Genomic DNA, 23750 nt, shown 5'->3' on the forward strand with positions numbered 1-23750 from the left:
TCTGGCCGCAAATTTCAGAAATGGCCTTTCTGAAGCCATTAAGAATGTGATGGTGGGTTTCCCCATTCCTACAAGTCTGAATGATTCTATGGCGCTTGCTATTCAAATTGACCGGCGTTTGCGGGAGCGCAAAACCGCTAATCCTCTGGTGGTGTTGTCTGAACAAACACCTGATTTAATGCAATGTGATAGAATTCAGACTAGAAATGAACGGAAAAATCATAGACGTCAGAATGGGTTGTGTTTTTACTGTGGTGATTCTACACATGTTATATCAGCATGCTCTAAACGCCTAACAAGGGTTGTTAGTCCTGTCGCCATTGGTAATTTGCAACCTAAATTTATTTTGTCTGTGACTTTAATTTGCTCTTTGTCTTCTTACCCTGTTATGGCGTTTGTGGATTCAGGTGCTGTCCTGAGTCTTATGGATCTGTCATTTGCCAAGCGCTGTGGTTTTGTTCTTGAACCGTTAGTAAATCCTATTCCTCTTAGAGGTATTGATGCTACGCCATTGGCGGAAAATAAACCGCAGTTTTGGACGCAGGTGACCATGTGCATGACTCCTGAACATCGGGAGGTGATTCGTTTTCTTGTTCTGCATAAAATGCATGATTTGGTCGTTTTGGGTTTGCCATGGTTACAGACCCATAATCCAGTCCTGGATTGGAAGGCAATGTCTGTGTCAAGTTGGGGCTGTCAGGGAATTCATGCTGATTCCCCGCCGGTGTCTATTGCTTCCTCTACTCCTTCGGAAGTTCCTGAGTATTTGTCTGATTATCAGGATGTATTCAGTGAGTCCAGATCCAGTGCTCTGCCTCCTCATAGGGACTGTGACTGCGCCATAGATTTGATTCCAGGTAGTAAATTTCCTAAGGGAAGATTATTTAATCTGTCAGTACCTGAGCATGCCGCAATGCGTACATATATCAAGGAGTCTCTGGAGAAGGGGCATATCCGTCCATCCTCTTCCCCTCTTGGTGCGGGATTCTTTTTTGTGGCTAAGAAGGACGGATCTTTGAGACCTTGTATTGACTATCGGCTACTGAATAAAATCACTGTAAAATTTCAGTATCCTTTGCCTCTCTTGTCGGACTTGTTTGCCCGGATTAAGGGTGCCAAGTGGTTCACCAAGATAGATCTTCGTGGTGCATACAACCTTGTGCGCATTAAGCAAGGTGATGAATGGAAGACTGCATTTAATACGCCCGAAGGTCATTTTGAGTACTTGGTGATGCCTTTTGGGCTTTCTAATGCTCCCTCAGTATTTCAGTCCTTTATGCATGATATTTTCCGGAAGTATCTGGATAAATTTATGATTGTTTATCTGGACGATATTCTGGTTTTCTCTGAAGATTGGGACTCACATGTGGAGCAGGTCAGGATGGTGTTTCAGGTTTTGCGTGAGAATGCCTTGTTTGTTAAAGGCTCAAAGTGTCTCTTTGGAGTACAGAAAGTTCCCTTTTTGGGGTTTATTTTTTCCCCTTCTGCTGTGGAGATGGACCCAGTCAAGGTCCGAGCTATTCATGAGTGGACTCAACCCACGTCAGTTAAGACTCTTCAGAAGTTCTTGGGTTTTGCTAACTTCTACCGTCGTTTTATCGCTAATTTTTCTAGCATTGTTAAACCTTTGACAGATATGACCAAGAAAGGTTCTGATGTTGCTAACTGGGCTCCTGCAGCCGTGGAGGCGTTCCAGGAGTTGAAGCGCCGGTTTACTTCGGCGCCTGTTTTGTGCCAGCCTGATGTCTCACTTCCCTTTCAGGTCGAGGTGGATGCTTCTGAGATTGGGGCAGGGGCCGTTTTGTCACAGAGAGGCCCTGGTTGCTCGGTAATGAGACCATGTGCTTTCTTCTCTAGGAAGTTTTCGCCTGCTGAGCGGAATTATGATGTGGGCAATCGGGAATTACTGGCCATGAAGTGGGCATTTGAGGAGTGGCGTCATTGGCTCGAGGGTGCTAAGCATCGTGTGATGGTCTTGACTGATCACAAAAATTTGATGTATCTCGAGTCTGCTAAACGCTTGAATCCTAGAAAGGCCCGCTGGTCATTGTTTTTCTCCCGTTTTGACTTTGTGGTCTCGTATTTACCAGGTTCAAAGAATGTGAAAGCTGATGCTCTTTCAAGGAGCTTTGTGCCTGACTCTCCTGGAGTCACAGAACCTGTTGGTATTCTTAAAGAAGGAGTTATTTTGTCAGCCATTTCTCCTGATTTGCGACGTGTGTTGCAGAGATTTCAAGCTGGTAGACCTGACTCTTGTCCACCTGACAGACTGTTTGTTCCTGATAAGTGGACCAGCAGAGTCATTTCCGAGGTTCATTCCTCGGTGTTGGCAGGTCATCCGGGAATTTTTGGCACCAGAGATCTGGTGGCTAGGTCATTTTGGTGGCCTTCCTTGTCATGGGATGTATGGTCATTTGTGCAGTCCTGTGGGACTTGTGCTCGAGCTAAGCCTTGCTGTTCCCGTGCCAGCGGGTTGCTCTTGCCCTTGCCTGTCCCGAAGAGGCCTTGGACACATATTTCCATGGATTTCATTTCTGATCTCCCGGTGTCTCGGGGTATGTCTGTCATCTGGGTGGTATGTGATCGCTTTTCAAAAATGGTCCATTTGGTGCCTTTGCCTAAGCTGCCTTCCTCTTCCGATCTGGTTCCTGTGTTCCTTCAGAATGTGGTTCGTTTACACGGCATTCCTGAGAATATTGTGTCTGACAGAGGATCCCAGTTTGTTTCCAGGTTCTGGCGATCCTTTTGTGCTAGGATGGGCATTGATTTATCGTTCTCGTCTGCCTTTCATCCTCAGACTAATGGACAAACTGAGCGAACTAATCAGACTCTGGAAGCTTACTTGAGGTGTTTTGTTTCGGCAGATCAGGATGATTGGGTGACCTTCTTGCCGTTGGCTGAGTTTGCCCTAAATAATCGGGCTAGTTCCGCTACTTTGGTTTCGCCATTTTTCTGCAACTCTGGTTTCCATCCTCGTTTTTCCTCTGGACATGTGGAGCCTTCTGACTGTCCTGGAGTGGATTCTGTAGTGGATAGGTTGCAGCAGATCTGGAATCATGTGGTGGACAACTTGAAGTTGTCACAGGAGAAGGCTCAGCGTTTTGCCAACCGCCGCCGCGGTGTGGGTCCCTGACTTCGTGTTGGGGATTTGGTGTGGCTGTCTTCTCGATTTGTTCCTATGAAGGTCTCCTCTCTTAAATTTAAGCCTCGCTTCATCGGTCCTTACAAGATATTGGAAATCCTTAATCCTGTGTCCTTTCGCTTGGATCTTCCGGTTTCGTTTGCCATTCACAACGTGTTCCATAGGTCTTTGTTACGACGCTACGTTGTGCTTGTGGTTCCTTCTGCTGAGCCTCCTGCTCCGGTGTTGGTTGAGGGCGAGTTGGAGTACGTGGTGGAGAAGATCTTGGATTCTCGTCTCTCCAGGCGGAGGCTTCAGTATTTGGTCAAGTGGAAGGGTTATGGTCAGGAGGATAATTCCTGGGTGGTTGCCTCTGATGTGCATGCGGCCGATTTGGTTCGTGCCTTTCACGCTGCTCATCCTGATCGCCCTGGTGGTCTTGGTGAGGGTTCGGTGACCCCTCCTTAAGGGGGGGGGTACTGTTGTGAATTAGACTTTTTTGGCTCCCTCTAGTGGTTACTAGTGATATGACTCTGGGATTTCCTTCCCTCTGTTTGCACCCAGCTGGGTCGTTACTTCAGGGGTGTTGCTATATAAACCTCCTGGAACCTTAGTCCAGTGCCTGGCATCGGTGTTATCAGACACATTCTGTTTGCTCCTGTTTGCTGGTCCTGGTTCGTGCTAAATTAAGCTAAGTCTTGCTTCTTTGTTTTTTGGGTTATTTGTTTGCTATCATTTTTGTCCAGCTTGTACTAAATGTGATTCCTGACCTTGCTGGAAGCTCTAGGGGGCTGGTGTTCTCCCCCCGGGCCATTAGACGGTTCGGGGGTTCTTGAATTTCCAGTGTGGATATTTTTGATAAGATTTTTTGCTGACCATATAAGTTATCTTTCTATATTCTGCTATTAGCTAGTGGGCCTCTCTTTGCTAAATGCCTAGCTCATCCTTATGTTTGTCTTTTCCTCTTACCTCACCGTTATTATTTGTGGGGGGCTTCTATCCAACTTTTTGGGGTATTTCCTCTGGAGACAAGAAAGGTCTTTCTTTTCCCTTCTAGGGGTAGTTAGCTCTCCGGCTGGTGCGAGACGTCTAGGATCAACGTAGGAACGTTCCCCGGCTGCTGGTATTTGTGGTGCTAGGATTAGTTATATGGTCAGCCCAGTTACCACTGCCCTATGAGCTGGTTTTCTGTATTTACTGACTTAGCATTATTCCTGAGACCCTCTGCCATTGGGGTCATAACAGTAGTCACAGTGGCTGCGACCTGGTCTGTGGCCCCGGGCATCCAAGTTAAAGGGACAGTCTTTAAAGGGGTTGTTTTGAATATAGAAATAAAGAGTGTTCGTGATGCCACCTGTGGTGTTTGGTCAGGGATGACTGACACTGCTTAAAGGGGTTCACTGGGGATGATGTTATTGCAGCAATGATGGTGTGGCTTCCCACAAGTGAAGCTTAGTCCCCAGGGCTCCCGGTGTAGTAGGCGAAGATGGTAAATGGTGTGGTGCCAGAAAGAATTAGAGGACACAAGGTTGCAGCCCCTTTACCTTTTACTGGTAGTAAGCAGCTACAGTCCAGGATACCGGTAACGGATGATGGTAAGGTCCGGCCAGCCTAGAAGCGATTTGGAGTCCTCTTAGCAGGTGGGGTTGGAAGCCTTCCTTTCTGCTCTGTAGTGTGGTCCCTTGCTGCCTGAGGCTTCACACAAGGTCCTCTCTCTATCCTATATATATATATAGGACAGTACCAGCATGGCAGGCAACGCAAGCCTTTATACAGGTGTCTCTATTTGCGGCGACTCCAGGCTCTATGTGTTGCTGTGCCTTCGGGTGTAGGGGTGGACAGGAAACTTGAAATCTCCTGCCCTCCGGTTTCTGCTGTGGGGCATACAGTCCCACACAGCCTCGGACTCCCGGTGTCCGGTTCCTGCACTTCAGCGTGGAGGGAACCCAGTCGCAGCTCCCCTCCAGCTCCTCACTTCTCCTGTGCTTTTTTTCCCTCACTGTTTCCTACAAACTGCTCGGTCTCTCTCTTCTTTTTCCAGGAGCTGCAGAACCTCGTGTCTGCATGGCCCCAGCTTTTCTCAAACTCTCCTCTCCTCTCTCTTCTCTCACAGACTGCACTCCGACTCCTACTGACTAACTCCTCCTCCAGCCAGAATCTCTAGGGAAGCCACCCACAAACTGGATCAGAGCTCCCCCTTTTGGTCTGGAGTCAGAACAGAGTTGTGTGTACTTGTTACCTATTAAAGGGATCCTTCTCGCTTCCAGGCATGGCATCACCCTCCCCATGAGGAAGGCAATGCCATTGTAACAACCGGCTTCCTGGGGTGTTACAGACATATTTAGTGTCCTTGTCCCAGGAATGAAGTGGATAGCGGGGAGGATGACTGCTTTGACTGTTTGCTGAGAATGCCAGTGGATCCTCAACATCTAACCCTAAGACCTGAGATGTTGGAAGAGGTAATCTAAACTAAGGTAACCAAAATTACATGCAATTCCAATATTTTATAATTGATAAGTGTTGGCTGCATTAATATATATAACAGGCAATATTCTGTCAATATGTTTCAGTTTCTAACACTCAGATATGAGATGAATTAAAAACAGCAAAGAAGTTCAGCAGAATAAGAATTTTTTTTTTCCTCTAGTACAAAATGTCCTCATCCTCCTCTCCAGCTTCAGCTTGAATTCATGATACTGTCACTCTGGATAACAAACCTATTTCATAATGTGCTGAATGTGCAGAGCCAAGAGTCAGCGACATGACAGCAAATACACAAGTAAAAGAGACGTAGAAACGGCTGCGGAAGAAAAACATCACGCTTTACATATGGCGCTTTGTAGTCATGACTCAACTTTTATCTTTTATGTGCAGAAGCGGTAATTGGACTCTCGGTCCTGGAGGTTCTCGGAGGGTAATAGAGCTGTATTATTTTTCCACCTTACGAAAGGATTGCTTAGACTACAAGTCTCCTGGACCACTGGGCAATAAGGGTCATGGGCCAATTACCGATCACGTCTCATGACTCTTGCTCATTATTACTGTTGGCTTCTGCCAAATCCAATGGTCACAACTGCGAGTGGTGGAGCACTGGTCTTCGATTGAAGAAGCCATTTACCTATAGGAGCGTTGTGTCCAGTCTTTTGTACCCTAGGAATGCTAAAAAAAAAGGTACTTTTTGCTACATTATACTATAGCATTGGTAATTAATGGGGTATTCTCAAGTTTGGAAATAATCCCCTATGCGTGGGTAAGATATAACTTCCTGATCACTGGGGGTTCAACCACTGGGACCTCCACCAATCTCGCGAACAGGGACTTTGAAGAGCCACGTGTGACTACAATGGAGGTCAATCAAGCTTACTGCCACAACATTCATTCTTCTATAGACCATTCGGTGGGTCTATCTCAGGAGGTCATATTAAGAATGGCATGAGCAGCAGTGCACATGATCGACCACTGATCAGTTCACACGAGCCCCTGTTCTTGGGTTCGGTGGGAGTCCCAGAAGTCAGACCTTCAGCGATCAGTAAGTTATATCCTGTTCTTTGCATAGCGTATAACTTCCAAACTTGAGAATATCTCTTATTAAGTGTACACTTAGCATCATGCCTCATTTTTCAGCCATGTCTTATTTGAGTATTCTCCCATCAAACGGTTAGCACAAATGTCAGTTTCATGGAAGAACAACCATGGATCAAAGTTAGTGGAAGCCCCTAGATAAATATTCAAGCAGGGTGCCCTTCCCCCAAAAAACTTCTACTTATGAAATTAATGACAATATGTTTTTAATCCCCCAAGACCCTCTACTGTATTATCCAACTAGAAGTGTTGCACATCTCCTACCACCATTGAACCAGCCCATTAAATAATGGGCAAAACGCACAGGGTGAAGCTAGAATAAAAAGCCACTATATTAAAGTTTATAAATCAAGAAATATAAACATATAAACAAATGAATTAAAGATATAGAAACATAAATCTGAACTACAGGAGGCACTCATACTGTAGTTTCCTGAAGCTTCTTCTGTTAGAAAAACTCGTTGGGTTTGCTTGAGTTTAATAGATGTCATGTGCACATAACCCATATCAGGAATCCGTGTGGCTTCTAACCATAATCGCAGACCTGTAGTGTTTTGGAAGAGTTTTTTTATTAGGTTTGCTCGCAGTTTTGAAGATGGCTTTTGAAGCACTTGGCAATGTCAAAATTGAAGGTGAATACCAGGAGGAATTTGCATCTAAGAAGAAACAGTCAGGTAATTTCTATTTTTTTCTGTGGCGAGGTTAATAAAACGGGAAATGAAGAAACTTGTAACACATTTTTAATATGAGTGGCAAAGCGGATCTCCCAACAAAATCAATAGGAAGAGTATATAAAGAAGCACACCTTCTCCTCCTCCTCTTCCTCCTCCTCCTTCCCTCATAGTTTTTATCCTCTTAATATATTGCAGTCATCATTTTATATAGCACTGTGTACTTACAATTGCTCATTTTGCCTTTCTACCCAGCTAATTCTACTCTTTTTCATTAGGGCTATGACATCACGTGATTAATAACTGACATGCTGAATCATTCTAAGCTCTATGTAGAAACAGGAGGTCAAGTTTCCCCGAATAAGTCATGAGTCACTGCAAAAGTCCCTGGCAGGGAAGAGGAGGGAGGAGCTGAAGAGGGGAATGGTAAAAGCAGGGAAAGAGACTTCCTGTTTCTACATAGAACAGAGAAAAGAGAAGCATTAACTGGGTAGAAAGGCAAAATGAGCAATTGTAAGTACACAGTGTGATATAATATGATGACTGCAATATATTAAGAGAATAAAAACTTTGATGGGAGGAAGACGAGGAGAAGGAGGAGGAGTGCTTCTTTAAAGAGTATCTGAAGTTTTTGAGGTGGGCTTTTAATCCACTTTAAAATCCATGTCAAAACTCTGTGTGTATATACCATTAGAAGGATACGCTTGTGCCACAGAGCACCTATGTGGAGCACTGAGCAACCCCTTTAAAAGCCACCAATTAAAAGTGGTCGCCACACTGTCATGGGAGGCCAAAGCGGCAAGAAGAGAGGGAAGTACAAATTTGGAGCTTCTGGTGGGGTATTCCCAACCTTCCTGGTACAACTAATGCAAATGACAGTGCAGTATATGGGTGCAAATTCTGTAAGCAACAGAAAGCTGGAAACCACAGAGGATGCCTCATCACCCCTGGCTTAAATGGGTTGTATAGCCATCTAATATTGATCATACTGATGATAGGTTATAAATATTGGATTGGTTTGGGTCCGATATCCAGCAGTCTAACCCATCAGCGGTTTTCGGCTTGATCAATGGACAGAGCCGGAACAGCACAGACTCAGTGGCCACTAACGGGAGAAACTCCCAGCTGGAAAGTACCTTGTGTATGAACAACGTTTTGTGTTCCTGCATTTTAACACTCTGTCATTATTTTCACGCCATCTATCATCTGCTGTTTATAAGGGAATGCTGAAAGTTACAGTTTTGTAATAGCAAGAAGCACCACAAGTTGCAGATTTTCCAGCGCTGGGCATCGCAGGCTCCCTTACAGCATCTCTGTTGGGTTTATGCCAGGACTTTGACTAGTTTGAGGAGCTTTGACAATGGCACATTCTCTCTTAAGATTACAACTTGACATGTATCCTACGGTTGAGTGCCATAATTCTTCAGTTCTTTCTTCTTTCTGATTATTAACTAGAGCGCAGGTGAAAGTAATCATTGACAAGACGTGAACTCAATGACAAGCGATGAATAGGGAATGCTCGGTATTGTGTCTTCTGAAGTATATCATCCCCTTCCAGCGTGATTTCCTTTGTGTCTTCTGAAAATGACTTGGATGACCTCCACTCGGTGGTATAGCTAAAGTGGAAGAGAAGACCCTGCTGCTTCATCATTACTGGAGGGAATATGTCATATTCAGGGTCCATATTATAAGCTTAACGTTAAGGGTCTTTGATTTGCATAGATTTTAATGTATCACTCACCTATTAACAATCTGATCATGCTCAGAATACTGAACAGCCTTGGTGATGATGGGAATTGTAGTCCATGCTCATGAAAACTAAATGATACAGTTTCAGAAGATATACTGTGTACGCCAATGAGGCTGCAAATTTTGGTAAGGATAGTGTGGGTAGTCGGGGCATCGTGGTCCGTATAGAACAACAATGACATACCTGTACAACATTCAATAATTAAAATACCCTTTGGAACATTGTAATGGGCAAAATCTGAACATTTAATGGGGTACACCAATCTCATACATCTATGCCACTGGTGTAGATTGGTTCACTCGGCTTTTTTTAGAGGTCTACACAGGATTGTTTCTTCTACTGGTGTATTTAAACACGGCATAAACCAGTGCAAGACTTAACAAAACATAGCCTTTCTGGCATAACGGCAAAATAAAAGACAACTTGTAGCACAGTCCATATGCCTGTAAGTTCACCCCCTCAGGATACAACAAACTCCAGCTCCCACTGGAGACTTCCTTGTCTCCAAACACACAGAGAGAAAAATCCTCAGTGGCGGGAAATTTAATCTGACAAACCACACCCTTGAGGTGGAGATATGGTGAGTAACCATCCCGCCTATCTCTTACAGCTACTCACAAAAAACCCAACCCTGTCATGGCTGATTAATAGGGTTGAGCGAAACGGATCGGACATTTTCAAAAGTCACCGACTTTCAGCAAAGTCGGATTTCATGAAACCCGACCCGATCCCACTGTGGGATCGGCCATGCGGTCGGCGATCTTCGCGTCAAAGTCGCGTTTCATATGACGCTTTCCCCGCCATTTTTTCAGCCAATGAAGGAGTGTGGGCAGCGTGATGACATAGGTTCCAGCTTGCTTTGTGTGGCGTCACAGGGGGTAAAACCACCGTCTTAACGTTTGGGATATAGCGATTTGCACAGTGAAACACAAACTTTGCAGGGATGAAAAATATCACCATTGACCTGCATTGGGTTTCGTGTTTCGGTTGGCCCCCGACTTTTCACAATAATCGGCCGATTTCACACGATCCGACTTTCGAGACAGTCGGGTTTCACAAAACCCGACTCGATCCTAAAAAAAGCAAAAGTCGCTCAACCCTACTGATTAACCCTTCTCAGCACATAACATGCTGGTGAGAAACTTCTGGGTTTCACATCACAGAACATAGCAACCTTCGTGATACATATCTTCCCTCACATACATTGCCAGTGACCCTGTCACACCATGTTTTCTCTTGTTAAACTCCTTGTTTCTGCATCTATGTTCAGTCGCGTCAGCTAACTTGTAGTGCTTGAACTTTCGTTGACTTCAACCATTTATTCAGAAGTAATTTAACCATTGTCACTTCCCTCTTGTTCTTATTTTTTCAGTGAGGTCATTATATTATCTTTTAGATAGTTTGTCAGGTTCTATTTTTATCAAAATGCTTTTTGGATGTCTAAGACCTCAGACATCTATGCCATATGTGGATACAGTCAATGTGTCTATGTATTCAGACTCTCACCTGTTCCATTTCTGCATTGGGTTAATATAAATGTTTACTTACAATGGCAATGGCTATCATCCACTTTTCATCCAGAATAGCAAACATTATCATTGTAAAGTGAGTCTTTTAGCTGTCATGCACTTTACTGATATCAGTCCTCCTTCTAGACTGGGAACCTGCAACACGTCTTTTACTTGTTTGACTAAATTCTTTCCATTTTTACTGGCACATGAAGATTCTATGTCCAGTATTTTCAGCATTTATTCTGCTTCCATCATTGTCACATAAGTCAAGTTATGTGAAACAGGTTATATCACTTGTCATATGTCTTGTTGCTCCGGAGTCGATGTGCCATCCTTCCAATATCTGATTATGTTACTTTAACAGTGTCATTCCAATTATTTGCACATGCATCAGTTTGTAAGTTTGACCTTTTGGTTAGTCACCTTTGCAAATTATTTATGCAGTTCTGCTTTCCATATCACACACATTTTCACTGTTTCTATCATCTGAAACATGCTCTAGTTTGCTTTTTGTGTAACCTTGTATCTATTACCTAGAGATCATTTTCACTGTCACTTTCCAGCACAAGCCTGTAAGACCTTTATATCTCAGGCAATTTTTGCAATGTATTTCACATGCTTTTAACTGTGTTCTCATGTTTTATGTGGATCAGTTGGTCATCCTTTAGTAATAGGTAGAGATGAGAAGATCTTTGGAGACTCAAAGTTCAATGACTTCAACAGATTTCCTAAAAAAATGATTGCATCAAATAAATTAGCCCAAATTTCAATACTGGAAAGCTTATAATTGCTCTGAAAATACAAGTAGGGTAGAGGAAAGAGATAGATCCCTGCTGACAATAAGAGCTTACACTCTACAGAAGAGAGATGACCCTGCTGTCCGTAAGAGCTTACACTCTACAGAAGAGAGAGAGAAGACCTCACTGACCGTAAGAGCTTACACTCTACAGGAGAGAGAAGACCTCACTGACCGTAAGAGCTTACACTCTACAGAAGAGAGAGAGAAGACCTCACTGACCATAAGAGCTTACACTCTACAGAAGAGAGAGAGGACCCAGCTGACCATAAGAGCTAACATTCTACAGAAGAGAGAAGACCTCACTGACCATAAGAGCGTACAATCTACAGAAGAGAGATGACCCTGCTGACCATAAGAGCTTACACTCTACAGAAGAAAGATGACTGTGCTGTCCGTAAGAGCTTACACTCTACAAGAGGGAGAGAGAGGACCACACTAAATATAAGAGCTTACACTCTACAGGACAGAGAGAGAAAGAGCGATGACCAGCTAACCAAAAGAACTTACACTCTACAGGAGAGAGAGAGAATCCTGATGGTCATAAGAGCTAACACTCTTCAGGAGAGGTACTGTTGTGAACTCCATTTTCAGGCTCCCTCTTGTGGTCACAGATGGTATTGTGTGACTTTGGTTTTTTGACTCCCCCTGGTGGTTTGGTTTATTATCCTGCGGGTCTGGCTGGATCAGCTGCCTCGTTATTCACCAGGGAGGCTCCTATTTAGCTCTGCTTCACTTCCACTTGTTGCCGGCTGTCAATGTATTCAGTGCTATTCTGATTACTCCTGATTATCTCGTTTTCTGCCTCTTCAGGATAAGCTAAGTTCTGTTTGAATATTTTTTGCTCATCTGCCTGCAATATGATTTCTGTTTAAGATTAGTCTAGTCCAGCTTGCTAATATGTGATTTCTTGTTGCTGGTAAGCTCTGGGGTACGGAGTTGCTTCCCCCGCACCGTTAGTTGGTGCGGGGGCTCGAGCAATCTCTGCGTGGATATTTTGAATAGGGTTTTTTATTGACCGCACAGTTCCCTTCCTATTTTCTGCTATCTAGTATTAGCGGGCCTCATTTGCTAAATCTGATTTCATCTCTGTGTTTGTGCTTTCCCCTTAACTCACCGTTAATATTTGTGGGGGGCTATTCTATATCTTTAGGGTCATTCCACTGAGGCAAGAGAGGACTTTCTTTTCCCTCCAGGAATAGTCAGTTTCTCAGGCCGTGAAGAGACGTCTAGGATTTTTTAGGTAACGTTCCACGGCTGCCTATAGTTGTTTGCGGATAGGATCAGGTTGCGGTCAATCTAGTTACCACCTTCCCAGAGCTAGTCGTCTGTTCAGTTACTTAGCTAGTCCGTCCTGCGATCCTTGCCACTAGGATCATAACAAGGTACATAGCTTGCACTCTACTGGAGATAGAGAGAGGACCCCTCTGAGCATAAGAGCTTACACTCTACAGGAGAGAGAGAGACTTACCAGTGACTCTAGAGTTCGAAATGACTCTGCAGTCCAAACTGAGCTCCTCTGGGAAGCACTAAACTGTGATGGCCCTGGTACTGACCACCACTGTACAAGGTATGAAACCCGCTAGATGGCATGGCAGCATTAGGAAGAAGCCCGCAATGAAAAATGACATTAATCTGCTCTCTGATGCTTCACCAATGTAAGAAATGATGGCAGGCAAGTAGTTTTTTTTGCAAACCGCAAATCAAATCTCAAAATGATTGAATTATTGTAAATCCAGGCATTTCAGGAAATTCAACCGATACTCGATCCTCTATGTGACTGCAGACAAAGTGTGCCTGCTGTCAGGATTTTTAGTGCTAGTGCCGGGAGTGGGTTGGCACATGACCGTAAGTATGCAATTTGCAAACATGCAGTCATGTGCCAGCTGGACGTACATTGTGCACGCTGTGAGCATTCACAAGTTTGCATTCACATGGGGTGACTCCAGACTTGTACCCTGAGCCTAGACAGCCTCTTTAAGCTCAATTTTTCAGCATTCATTGCAAAATAACTATTTTACTTGGGACATACTGAATAACCATTAGCTGCATCATCACAACAGGGAGGACTACAATAAGAACAAGACAAAACAAACCAAAGAGGCCAATATAATTCCTCCAAAGCATAAACCAGCAGCTGCTGTATAATCCAACAGAACTCTGGCTTGGATCTCTCATGGGGCCCAAAGCCCTTTCTGAGGCATAAGAAAATACTGGTGTTATAAATAAAACATGGTAGGTGGTGGGTTTTTGTTACTGTTTTTGCATTGGGGACAGAATCTAGACGTTATGCATCTTCCTCAGTGTTAAGCCCCCCGTACGTAATAGATAGCTCTTCATAGTCCCCTGTATAGAGTAACTCGCAGCTCAGCCTAATAATCCTGTTTTCTCTATGAAAGATCCTCTGCCAGACTCTTTTGGCAGTGGTTCATCTAAAGGAGAATAAGAGGATCCAAAATCGGACATGCCGGATCCTTCACTCCCCAACATCATCTGTTGGAGGATAGTTCAGGAACATCATAGATACATTATACTTTCGGCTGAGTTGGTGGATTTGACCAACGTTTGTCTAAGGTGTATGGGGGTCTTTACATCAAGGTCTGAATACTTGCCCGCACATGTCTATACACTTTGTCACTCCTTTGCATCTGGATCTTGTTTTTCTCCTATTTTTGTGCATTTCAGTAATGAAGAAAGTTAGCAGTGACAGTACACAAGCGCACCCTATTATCAGTAATTAACTGACATGCTATCTTTAGCTCCGCTCGCCTGTGACTGAATAATACAAGAGATATTCCAGAGCTGTACAAAGCTCTCGCCGCCGTTGAATGGATTAGTACATGCTGTATTGCAAATCAGATAAAAAATTTAAAAAAAAAACGTTCTGATTTTTTATTACTGTAGCGGAAAATGCCGAAACTATGAATTCACAACCGTAGACCGGCTATGGCAATCAAGCCGATTGTTTAGAACGCTGCTTACATTCTAAAAATGAATCTCCACCTAAAAAAAGATCTTTTGAGAGATTTGGACACTGTCCTTAAAAGCAAGAACAATTTTTCAGAACTATGGAGGCAAACAGAGACCTGCGCAAGCGCGGCCATTATCGTCGAGCAGATCGATTTGCAGGACCCTGGTCCACCGCTCACTTCAATAGTTTGTGGCCACCGGACAGGTTCCATGTGAACCTCCTTTGACCTGCTTGTATCCCCGGCACCTTTTCTGATTAGTAGACCCAAGTGATATCACGGCACCTCGATGACTTTACACTGGACCTTCGACGAAGCAAGTAACCAGGTAAGTAGGAAGAGGACTGACATGGTCATTGATTCGCTCATCTCTAGTTTCCACCTCTCCTCCACAGGTACCCGTTCTTGAAAGATCCCGCATCATTTATACATTCATGCCACAACTGAAATGTCTCTTTAAAAGAAAAAATATATTAAATCTCATTTCTCTCCCTGACGAGAGGTCCTTTTCTAAACTTTGATGACTGCTTGGTATTTGCTTGATATTTTCCACAAGTATAGATTTAACTTTGAAGACCAAATAACCGGTGATTTGAAGGATATGTGATAAGTGCAGGGTTGTAAATGGTAGAATTAGTATTCGCTGAATCAAAGGTCAACATTCTAATTACCAAGCAGCCGATCATAGTACTAAATATTAAAGCAGATTTTACAATACAAACTGTGTACGTTATTACAGGATATAGATCGGTTTCGCCTGGTGTGGATGGTGTACTTTCTATGAAAATTTATATCTTAATGAGCCTTTTCTTTCTGGGCTCATAAAATGTCCATTTTAATGAGGGGCGAAATTCCTACAAAAAAATTCCATACTAGACAAAAAATAGGTGCAAATGCAATATGAATCAGGCCTTTAATATGTATCTCCTTCCACACAAAACCTGTAGAACAACGTGCTGCCATTATACCTCTTTGTTGGATCTCGCTATCCGTTCCCTTAGTCTCCACTGACCCCAGAGACACCGGTGTCATGTGGCTCTGCTTACTTATCGGACCGTAGATCTGCTTCTGCTGCCTGCTAGGCCCTGTCTGACCTCCTGACAGGAAACTGTCTCTGTCCCTTCACTTTAGCTTCTTCCACTCTGGACTAGTCCCAAATATTAACAGTCGCTATTAATTACCTGCTACTGGGCAAAACACAACGTATCACTAATAACACAGATTCATAAACATGTTGCACATAAAACACATTGGAACAGCACACGTGCCTTCAAGGGGAAATCTGGGCAACACTTCCATCTTCCTACATAAACATACTCTTCTCTGGTATTGTTCACACTAAAAACACTACTGCAACAGAATACAAGTATTCAGTTGGCCTACAACTCTGTCTTTAATTATTTGTTTACCGAAATACTTGGACTGTCTATACATCTCCAGTTGCTGTGTATGTCTACACTCCTGATTGTGTGTTTTTAGGGGTTTCCTACTCTGCTTCTCTGCCTGCCATTAAGTATACCCTGCCAGAGTCTTCGGTCATCCACATGCCAACCGGCAAGTCTTGACCACTGTTGCCATCACCTTCGGACCACCTACGGCTTAGAGGATCCAACTCATCACATCAGTCCATAATACACTTTTTGTAGAGAGGCAAAGACTCGACTTTAACTTCATGTAACCCATTTTGGTGTCTCTACTGCACAAGATGGATTACGCTTCACAACAGGCAGTGAACAACAAGGTAGATTTGTAAACTTCAGGGAAACTCCTAACCAGTTGCCATCACCTTCGGACCACCTACGGCTTAGAGGATCCAACTCATCACATCAGTCCATAATACACTTTTTGTAGAGAGGCAAAGACTCGCCTTTAACTTCATGTAACTCATTTTGGTGTCTCTACTGCACAAGATGGATTACGCTTCACAACAGGCAGTGAACAGCAAAGTAGATTTGTAAACTTCAGGGAAACTCCTAACCAGTTTGGATGCTTTTTTCTGAGATAGGACAACATAATATGTAAATTCAGTGATTTGAAGATTGTATATTTATGACATCTTTTAAAATAAATCAATCTGGTAGAGGGACCATTTAATATAGTGGAAGATGGATGCCAAATGTCACTTTACCCTACATGCTTGTACCCTCAGGTGCACTTGACTAAGGGTTCAGTAATAAAGAATTTATTAGGATACCTCATGCGTGACAATCACTGCAGGACATTACTTGTTACAGTGCTTCCCTGCAGTGATTCTTCTGATCTACGGCCAGTGCTCCTATCTTAGGCTTTTTATTTAATTGTATGTCATATGTCACCATGGGTGACAGATTTGTGCGCCTGGAGCTGAAGTCGGTAATAATCTACCGGTAGTTTCCTCCAACTCATTAGTCTCCACCCACTCTCCAAAAATTGCCCATAAAGTTGGATTACGGCTGTACGCTGTACTTGATGGCTATAAAGGGAATTGCAATAATATTCCGTGGAGAGCGAAATGATAAAATGTCATTTGTCACTGGATGTTTCTAGTTTATTATATACAAGGCACTTCTCGGACCTGTAGCATGCTTTAAATCTACGAACAATGCTCAGATATAATTACAGATATTTGCAGCTGCCACCTTCTGTCTCCTTGTCTGTTATTCTTGTGAATTTTGCTTCCTTTAACCCTCACAAGCCTGTTTTCCCTTTAACAACTAGGCCAAACTTTACAATTCTGACCAGTGGTGTGGAATCTGAGAGCAGCATTACGTAGAAACAAAGACTTTGATTCCAGTGATGTGTCACTTACTGGGCTGCTTGATGCAGTTTTGATAGAATACCTGTTTCCTTTGCTTTCTATAGAGCAGTGCTCATATATATAGTCCCGCCCACACCCCTGATTGGCAGATTAGTGTGTATTGTCATCAACCTACCAATCAGTGGTGGGGCGGGATTACACAGATTAGCTGGGCTGGCTTGCTTACAACATATATTCCTGTATGGATAATCTCCTGTTGATAAAACTCTGATTGTATTAGAACTACAGCAAGCTGCTGAGCAAGTGACACATCACTGGAATCAGGAACTCTGTCCCTACATTATGCCACTCTCAGATTAGCAAAATCTGCTAACATATTCCCTTTAAAGGAGTTCTTCTTACAACAGCACTACACTCCTATGTGATAATTCAGCTCAGTTACATTGAGGTTAATTGGGACTAGATGTAATACCGTGCACAAACTGTGAGCAGGAGTAGTGCTGCTTTAGAAAAATAGCAACCATGTTTTTCTTATCCCATACAACTCAATTAAAACCCCATATGACTTCCACGCTTACTTGCATTGGTATAGAATTGGAAGACTTTCCTATTCTTTCCAACAGAGATGGAAGACCATATGTACCCTTCAAGTGAGTAATGTAAATAAATATTTTCCTTCCACCTTCTTTCTTCTCCACCTCTATCTATGAGTATCAGTTTGTATATGTTGATTATTTAAAGGGGTTATCCAGGACATTTACATCAATGGCCTAACCTTATATGGCAAAATCGTTTGCCATAGGTGTTGAAAGTGATGCCTGAAGCCATCAACTGAATTGCCTTTGGGGTTGTCTTGAGTTGTGAATCCTATTAGAGGAGTTGTGCATGATTTTAACATTGATGGCCTACCCTAGCGTAGGTCATCAATGTCTGATCGGTGGGGGTGCAACACCCTACACCCATGCCGATCAGCTGTTTACAGTGTTGGCGGCAGCCTGCAATGCTCAGTTATGGAGCTGCACAGCACATAGCCATTGACTGTATAGTGGCCAGAGCTGGGTACTTCACATCCACCCCCTATTCAAATCAATAGGAAGTGGATGGGCAGTACCCGGCCGTGGCCACTATTCTGTCAACTGTGCTGTGCAGTTCTGAAACTGAGCAGTTCCAGTAGCACCCTCACCGATCAGACATTGATGACCTACGCTAGGGTAGGCCATCAATGTTAAAATCATGCACAACTCCTCTAATAGGATTCACAACTCAAGACAACCCCAAAGGCAATTCAGTTGATGGCTTCAGGCATCACTTTCAACACCTATGGCAAACGATTTTGCCATGAAATTTTGAGGATTTCATTATTATTCGTTATGTCTGTTTTAATGATTTTGATTTTGCAAAAATATTTCAAAATGTTTGCTTAAACTGCCATTTTATAGAGAATTATTTAAAAGTGGGGTGTTGCATATGACATAGCCAAGGTCATAACATTCGGAGTGAAAGAATAGTTTTCAAATTCACCCAACAGCAATTTCCACCTTCACTACTGAAATGCCAATTCATTTAGATAAGCTTTAAATTAGTAGATTTCTTCCACTAGAACCTTGGATGAAAGAATTTACTGAAAATCCCAGGAGCCCATGTGATACTAAGAATAGGTACATTGTATGTATAGATAAATGGGACACGCATGTAAGGATTTAATAAGCTTATTTTGTAACACTAGACTGTACAGAAATACACCAGATGGACTGAAAGAAAAGGAGACTGACACAATACAAGGCAGGGGGACAAAACAAAAGGGGCAAAACAAATACCATGTATAGGAGAACTGAGCACTAACACCAGATGTCTGGTTTTCCATAGCTCGTATAGAAAACTTCGGGTTTATTTTCACCTTGTACAGTAGCGCCAGTAAAAGGCAAAAATACATTTTCCCAGCTCTAGTTCTGAGGAGCTACGACCATTTTAAAGAGGTTGTCCAGGACTAAATTATTTTTTACTATGAGCCAAAAAATGTACAGGCAGGTTATTGAACGTAGTTAGCAACTACCTACCTATTATATCCGACATTGGCTCAATGACCGCTCCTGCCGGCGATTCAGCTGCTCCACATCAATAGAGCAGCTCTTCTTCTTCTGGGACATGACAGCCGACATCATGATGATTGACAGCCGGCTTCCCACAGTTATGGAGCAGGGAACCAGCTTCCAATCAGCATGATGTCACCGGTCATGCCCCATCAACAGAGCAGAAGAGAAGGTGGTGCTCTGTCCACATAACATCAGCGGAAGCCTAAGCATTGCCGGCAGCAACTACCTGTCTGTAAGTTTTTAGACAGTAGAAAAAAATATATAGTCCTACATAAAACGTTTAATATTTACCTATGTGACCAGATTGGTATCCCACTCTCTTCTGGTGCTTCTCCATTCCATTGCCAGGGAGCCACTGTCAATATATATAAAAAGAAAAATTTCCATCTGTATTGATCTAGGTAACTAAACTACATTTGTTTCCAAGTCTCAGATGTTGTCCAAACTAATTACTAGGCAGCAGATATTGAATGCTCGGTGCTTGCATTGATTATTCAGTCTGAAGCACTCCCAAGTTACAATTGTGGGCATGCAATGCAGAAAAGAGGGCGCAGACCCCATAATAGAGGTTCAATACAAGTTTCTAGAACCGTGTCTGTGCCATGATATAATTATGGCAGCGCAAACTTGCTGATAGTCCCAAAAATTGCCAAGACTGTTCAGATTTTTTTGGAGAATATAAATTATGTCCACAAAAGTATGGGATTAGGTTTGTCCTGGGCGGGACTGGGGGAAGGACTAAAGCGTTCTTAAATTGTCACCAACAATGTTGCTTACTATGGCCCACGGTTAGGTCTAAAGCTATGCAACCTCAGACAAGCCAAGCATGAGTATGCTTGAAGGAATTGCAGGAAGTACATGTTAATAGTCAGTTTGAAGATGTATTCTATCTACATAATTTGTTTTCTATCCACTGCATAGGAGATGGTTGTTAGATCTGTTTGGGTCTCAACCCTGGGAATCTCATAGATTGCCAGAATTAGGGATTTGCATCTCGATTGGCCACAAAACTCATAGAAGTTGAGTAGAGTAGTTGCTCATACGTGTGTCATGCTGCTTCATTAAAGTCTATGCCACGAAAGAAGACATATGGGCAGAGTTCAGCCCTCATCATACAGTATCTTTGAATGAATTCTTCATTTATGCCCTGAGCTTAGAATGGAGCACTAGGGAAAGTATGAAGCCAACTTTTCCATTCAACCCATGGAGAAATGTCCACAGAGTTTATCAATTAAATGCTATCTTCTATAAATCACAGTTGACATTTTGGTACATTTTTCAGTTAGCTGAACCTAGAATTTGACCTCATTGACCATAGCTGTGAAATAATCTATATTGTTTGTTAGACTAATGTTTTTCATCCCATGTTCTCCAGCTGTTAAATTGCAACTCTCATCAGCCTGTCTGGGAATGATGGAAGTTGCACTTTCACAACCGGTTGGAAAACAGCCTTTGCACTCTACAATTATATGTGACATGTCTATATATTCTCGAACATATTTGTCTACAATCTGAGCACATCAGTTCTTCGAGGATTTTCACTCTGTTGCCATAGAATTGGCTGAATTATGCTGCCTCTGAGTTAAGTATCCATACAAGTTAGGGTAATGTCGGCCGCACTCACCAATATAGATGGGTTTGACTGACATTGTAATGTGATTTGGGGTGCCGGTCAGCTGATTGTCAATCGAGATGTCAACTGATTGAAGGGGGAGATGTCAACCAGTCAACTGATTGAAGCAGATGTCAACCAGTCAACTGATTGAAGGAGATGTTCACAAGTCAACTGATTGAAGGAGATGTCAACCAGTCAACTGATTGTCCAAGGAGAGCTTAACCGGTCAACTGATTGTCAGAGGAGATGCCAATCGGGCATGTCCGATTTCAGATTTCCAACTACTTTGTTCTCCTGGAGATAAGATGTCAGCCAAAGTGTATGTCATCGGCTAAACTAGCACTTCTGTCTGTGGGAGAGTCGACTGAGATGATGTCAGTTGTCGAAAGAGTCATCCAAAGTATTGCTCGTTCCACAACCATCTGATGTGCATGGGGTGTTTCAGTGGCTTTTAATACCCTGCTGTCTCAACTCAAATAGGGAGAAATATCAGCTATTCCTGGTGTAAGAAAGCTATATCTCTAACGTCACCTATCGGAGGTTGGAACAGATAAACATCTGACCCTTTAACAGGCTTTACATCATGACTTTGAATGCAAAAGGTCAGACTTTGACTTACAGGGTAGTTACCTCCCATTGGTGGCGCTCGAAAGACAACCTTCTTTCACCTGCAGGAGAGCTCATTTGCATGCCCTTTTATCGGAAAGCATTGAATGCTCCATACCGGGAGAAGAACTCTGAAAAAGGAGTCTGCAGATTGACGTCTCTGTCTTTTGGCGGAAACTATGATTTGACTTAATCATATTTCAAGATTTGTTATAGGGTCAAACACAGACATATTGAAGCTCTGATAAAGAACACAAGTGAGCGTTCGAAACGAGTCTTGCTCCCTTGCCCTGTCTATGCAACCATTGTCATTTTTGTAAATTTTTAATGGACCTAAAATAAAGAAAGAAGTATTTTACCAGACGCTGGAATAACAACTGTTTTTCCTTGAGTATAATATCTGGTGTGGATCCACCTGATTCCGTGCAAGCTGGACTTCAAGTACTAGGTGAGACGGCTTTCTCTTTACCATATGTGATATAAGTTAACTATTGAATACAAGAAAATCGTCTGTAAGCAAATCAAATTTGTTTAGAATTTTCCAAAATGTTAAAATTGAGCAAATTTGAATTTTGGGGAATTTAAATCACATGAATCCATAAATATGGCAGCTAGCCAGCCATCATTTTGCTGAATTCATATCATCCAGCGAAGGGGTTAAAACAATCAAGAATCATACTTACCAAGTCCTTAATTTGTTCCTGCCACTGTAGGTTCCTGCTGGTACTCCGCTGACCCTCTAGCGGAGCTCCTAGTGACTGCTATACGTCAAGGCATGTTCTGATATCAAGATATCATGACATGAGCTGCTACATGTGATAGCATAGGGATATGCACTTTATGACATCATGCCATCAGAACATATGTCGTAGCCTAACCGGTGCTGGTGAGTGAAGAAAAGACCATAGCTGGAGTGGAGGCTTAGGTAGCTATCGGTGACCAGGTGATGAGCTTCATTAGTTAGGGTCTATGTAAGTATGATTTTTTTAAAAAATTTAACCCCTCTCAGGCCCATCTGTTTATTAATGGCAATGGAGATTCATTCGATCCACATATGAAAAAAAAAGAAATTGCAAGATTGCAAGTCTAGTTTCCCTGCTGAATTTGGGCAAATTTTGGCAGATTTCGGCATTTCTTGCAACTACCATAAACAAAGACAGTTTTCTTTCACCTGGACGAGAGGTAATTTGCATGTTTTTTCCAGGAAGCATTGCATTGCACTTATACGAGTCTCTACTCTAGTTGTTGTTGTCTCCAATAAGAAACAGTGTCTCCTAAATCCTTTCCACAGTTTGATAGTTAGACCTATGACCTTGACGTTGGCCATGTCTATAGTTTTTTTTTAGATTTTTTGAATAATAAAATGATCAATTAAGAAAAACTCGATGGATAAAAGAGCTTTTTTTCAGAAATAATGATCCTATGTCTTTTTTTAAACTCAGGCTGGGCTGTTCTTTCCATCACTGGCTGCGTACAATGGCACAACTTATGCAATACACTTCCAAAATGCAATTTTTTGTTCCAAAAGTTAATTGTTTTTCATGTATAAAATAAATTAAGAATAAAAAACTATTATTTTTTATTTTTTGATCCAGTCTTCTAATCATCAAAATAAATAAATGAAACCTGTGAGATGTATGATACAATCACAATCCAAATATTTCCAGATTTCTAATTTGCAATTAAATTACTTTATATCTGGGTCAGATATCATGGGGATTAAATGCAAATTATAAAAATGTATTGTTCAACCTTCAGAGCAAAATATCTTTTTTTTTTAAGAAAATATTACTTTGGCTTGAAAATAGAGGAGCTGATGAATTGGACACGTTATTTGATTCCTGGTCCATTAAAGGGAACCTCCTTTGGCTAGATAGTCAGCAATTGTAAACTGTAGTTATTTGATATTATAGAAGTTTATCTTTTTCTACATTATACAGAGTAAAAATGGACTGAAAAAGTGAAAAAAACCATTAAAGACATATTACAAAGAATACAGACTGTAGAGCCAAAATCATAACTGTAAATCCAAGAGAACAATGTTGGTTTCTACGTACAGAAGTAGTACAAACCACTCCATGTGGTACAAGCGTCAAGCACAGTAAACAGGCAGAAGAGGTGTCAGATATTCCATGGGTCAATTAGGGTTAAATCTGGAAAATATTGAGGAGAATGTCGGGATCGGAATAACGATCTGCGGCCCCGATTACAAACTAGGGTAGTATCAAAAAAGTATACAGCAGAGGGGATTTAAATAGATCATCGGGAACAATGATTGTGAACACCAAAATAATTTGTT

The 23750-nt window shown here is 42.4% G+C and overlaps 1 long non-coding RNA gene across 1 annotated transcript; it reads right to left on the minus strand.

Annotated features, from left to right (window-relative positions):
• Positions 1 to 15365: 15365 nt before the first annotated feature.
• LOC143788524 (uncharacterized) lies at positions 15366 to 22271 on the minus strand. Its single transcript, XR_013218657.1, has 4 exons — positions 22135 to 22271; positions 21811 to 21939; positions 19522 to 19585; positions 15366 to 15584 (listed from the first exon to the last, which is right to left on the minus strand). It is a non-coding gene; the product is annotated as an uncharacterized LOC143788524 (long non-coding RNA).
• Between the last annotated feature and the right edge of the window lie 1479 nt (positions 22272 to 23750).

Source organism: Ranitomeya variabilis, chromosome 8, assembly GCF_051348905.1.
Source record: "Ranitomeya variabilis isolate aRanVar5 chromosome 8, aRanVar5.hap1, whole genome shotgun sequence".
In the NCBI taxonomy this organism is placed as follows: domain Eukaryota; kingdom Metazoa; phylum Chordata; class Amphibia; order Anura; family Dendrobatidae; genus Ranitomeya; species Ranitomeya variabilis.